This window comes from Papaver somniferum, chromosome 11 (assembly GCF_003573695.1).
Source record: "Papaver somniferum cultivar HN1 chromosome 11, ASM357369v1, whole genome shotgun sequence".
Classification (NCBI taxonomy): Eukaryota; Viridiplantae; Streptophyta; class Magnoliopsida; order Ranunculales; family Papaveraceae; genus Papaver; species Papaver somniferum.
In genome coordinates this window covers 139,991,360-139,995,581 of record NC_039368.1, presented here as the reverse complement: position 1 = coordinate 139,995,581, position 4,222 = coordinate 139,991,360, and positions in this window count along the sequence as shown.

The window sequence follows — 4,222 nt, the reverse complement described above, 5'->3', positions numbered from 1 at the left end:
CCGGTGTATGTTTGTTTTAGTCTGGTTTTTCTTTGCCATGTTAGCCATTATTCTCACTTCTTTGCTTCCGTTTGCTTTTTTATCAGTCCTGGAAAAGCCATTATGAGAACCCCCAATTCTGAGCGTTTCTCCGGCCTGTCTGATAAGGAGTTTTTGGAATCGGCGTGGGTTAGACATCGTCTCCAGCGGTTCAATATTTCTTCTTCCACTCCTAAGGGGAAGTTTGGTGTTATTTCCAAGGATCTCTTCGAGAAGAACCCTTGTGGTCCTAACGAGATCATAGTTTCAGTGGGTCAACTTGACGCCGGCCTTCGTCTTCCTCAGTACTGTCTGTTGAATCCCTTCCAGTACGAGGTATTATGTAAGCTTGATCCCCAATGAGCCATTTATCAGCCCAATGGTAACTTCTATCGGATCGCCTGAGCGTGTAATCGTTGAAGTCAAGGAAATATTACTCAGCATGAAGTGAATCGATTTACTCCCGCTCAGAAGGATTAATATACCCCTGATACTTTTGTGGAGAACTACTGGTGTCTCCAATCTGATACTTATGATGGCTTTGGAGTTGGGATTTCTAGGTCTCAGAAGAGCGCCCGATATTCTCAAAAGGATTTAATTCTACATAACGTAAACAAGCAATGCACAAAAGGAGTAGTTTTATTAATTTGAAAAGAGGGTGTGATCCCTTAGTACATTTCGAGGGAGGTCGCATGACCTGCTTACAAGTAGGGGCTCGGAGCCCTGACTTCTAGATATCAACCTTCATAGGTTGTATATTGTTCTTAGTGAGAGATAAGCTATAAGTACTTTAATGTTTCTCATTAGTTGGAAGCAACATTTTGGGCTTTGCTTCTGGCCTACTTTGTGAGATAAGCTTGCTTAGTAGCCTAATTGGGCTTGGCAACATTTGTGCCTTCTTGATGGATAGCCAAGGACTTAATGTATCGCCGAGGACTTTGGAGAGGGTGCGCTCCCGCCTTTTGTATATTGTGCATGACTGAGTAACTGTCCAATAAGGATAGTAAAGCGCTTGTGGACATCTTTGTTCGAGGCAAGGGGTATAACCCGAGTAACTGTCCAATAAGGATAGTAAAGCGCTTGTGGACGCAGCGTCTATAATCCAATCAGTAGCCAATTTTTGGGAAGAGTTTCCCATGGGTCCTGTTGACGGCTTGTTGTTTCCAGATGGTAGTGGTTGTAGCATGATATGCTACTAGATGGGCTGAGTTAGCTCCTTAAAAGTTGCTCGTTTGTTGTGTGGCAACATTCTCCATTCCAGGTTGATTCCTGTGTGATACTCTCCATGACTTTTCTTAGGGGTGTCTTGGACCTTTTTATGAGGACTAGGTTCGATTTCTCCCTCATCGGGGAGGTTCTGTGATTTCTATAAGGGTCGTATGGTCGGTCCTGAGGTTATGGTGTTACATGAGGCTGAGGCATCAGACAAGCATGTTGGTGCATCGCTCATTGTAATGTAGTCATGGGCTTCAATCGAGTTATCAATACCTCTAGCCCTCCTCGCCTGCATTTTTGAAGAATTTACTTTGTTCTCGCCGTTTTGGACGTCCATCTTGTAGCAATACTTTGCTTCGCTGGAGTCTCCAATAATTTCTGCCACTCCATCAGGCGTAGGAAATCTTATCCTTTGATGGTAAGTCGAGTCCACTCCTTTGATTCCGTGGACCCAGGATCGTCCGACAGTGGCTGTGTAGGGTGACAATACATCTACCACACAGAAAGTGGTTAAGCTAAGGATTATTCCAACCCGGATTTCTAATGTTATCTCTCCTTTTGGACGGGTTGATGACCCGTTGAAGCCAAATCTGTTGTAAGTCGAAGGTACGAGGCACTCGTCTTTGAGGCCCATTTGTTTGAATGTTTCATAAAATAAGATCTCAACAGAACTACCACCATCGATCAAAATTTTGGGCATTGCACAGGGTAGTGCTTTAGTCTTTGCTTCCTCGCCCTCGTGCTCGGGGAGTGCGATGGACTTCGTGACCACTAGTGGGTCGTTATGGCTTTGACCTCCTTATGGTGCCTCCGAAGCTGAAAAGTTGATGGGTGGTTTCATTCATTCTTCGATTGGGGGTTCTTTGGTTACACTGAAAACCTCGCCCCCTTTGAAGTTTCGTTTGTTAATTCTTCCAGTAATATTTCCTTCTCGTACGGGGGTGGTTATCGCCGAGTGTGATATGGTATTACATCCTAAGTATTGTGCCTCGCGGGGGATCTCCACACGATGTATGGGTTCCCCAGTGATGGGTGGGTCTGTCGGTTGTGCAATGTATTCTTGGAGCTTTCCCTCGTTAATCTTCCCTCGTTAATCATGTCTTGTAGCACCTTCTTTAAGTTCTTACACGAGTCTGTCGTGTGGATGTGAGATTGGTGGAATTCACAGAAGTCAGTCCTATTCTTAGTTCGTCCTGGTTGCTGACCTCTATTCCATGGGTAAGTGACTTTATGTTGTTCGTCGATCTTCTTCAGGATTTCGGATTTGGGGGTATTCAATTTTGTATAGACTGGGTCAATGAACTTGACCTTCTTCTGTTGGGCCTGGTCTCTGCCTTTCCATCCTCCAGTCTGATGTTTGTCGAACTGGGTAGACCCATTGTTGGATCGCCCTGCTCCTTGGGCTGGCACTGGAGGTTTCTTCGGTTCTACCACATTTGCTCCTCTACTAGTTCATTTTTCCATCTTGTCATAAGTTCCATCCTGGAGTTCCTCCAAGGCTATGTAGTCCTCTTGGATTTCTCTTAATTTTCTCAAGCTTTTTGGCATGGACTCATACATGCGGACAAAAAGAGGGTCTGTCTTTCTAAGACTATTATTGAAACCTAAGATCGCATAGTCTTCAGGGACCTTTCTGATCTCAGCACATAGTTTTCTCCATCGTGTCACCTGGGAACGAAGCGACTCGTTCGGTACTCTAGATATTTGAAACAACGCATCAACTTCTGGTCGGATTCGACTGTTATGAATATATGTTTCTAAAAACAGCTCGGATAGGTGAGAAAACGACTTATCTGAGCCTTTGGGTAGATTGTTATACCATAATAGGGCTTCATCTCTTAGACTAGCCGGGAAAAATTTACACAACACCACATCGTAGTGGTCCCATTGGGTAAGTGTCATACGATATGTCCTAAGGTTCTCAATTGCATCTCCTGTTCCTGTGAACGGGGGTGTGAACACCGGTAGGGAGCATTTACTCGGGAATGACAATCTTAGTAGATTTTCGAATAAGGGGGATTGTCTTGCTTCTTGCATGACTACTGCAAACTTCTTATTATATTGCTTCCATGTAGCTTCTTTATACATTGTTTCGAGTCGGTTGACTCGGGCTTAGAGTTCGTCCTCATCTCGCCTGGTTTCGTCCTTCTTTCTTCTTCCCAGAGCTCTCTCGGCGCGAGAAAGATGGTTCATGGGGGCGATGCCTTGATCGTCGTGAGTCATCGTACGATTGTTCAACATATGACACAATCTTAGAGCGAGTTGACCTCGAGTTCTCCCCTCGCTTTGGGTTTGTGGCTGCGAGATTCTCGGTCTCGTAGTAAATATTTACTTCGTCGATTTGGTTCTTGTTTCGTCTGTGTTTGGGATCAACATCTGATGACCCCTCGGATAGGCTATCCTCGTGGTCGGGCACACCTCTACTTCCCTTGGGAAATCGATCTGTTGTTTCCTCGTTCGAGGTGTCAGGGATGTTAATTCGTTCGTCGTCTTACAGATGCTCGAAAGGGTTTTCCTCCTCGGGGATTTCTTCAATGGTGGTGAGTGGTACCTTCTTGGTTACTTTGTGTTTTAGCCTGCGGTTTATCTGTTCCAACTTTCTATTACTCCTTTCTAATTTCATCATTCTCTTATCATGTGCCTCTTGGGTTTTCAGGATGGCTGCGATGGCAGCATTGGCATCGGCGAGGTCTGAAGGGTTATCCTTCTTAGCCTCACTATTTTCCACTTGTCTCGGCAAGCAGCTCAACCCTCCTGGCTGAGTAAGATGAATATCATCATGCCTCTCGAAGGGGTTTACCTCACCTTCGGAGCTAGAATTATCAGTTATTCATTCCCGATATTGGTCATCAGGTTGTCCCTCGCCTGGGATCAGAGCCTCGCCTGGCTCCATATCGTCGAGTCCTTCTGTTTGGGCTCCACCATTTTCTCCTTGGCTCGCACGAGTAGATCGTCGCATCACCATTACCTTCCCTGCAACATATGCAAT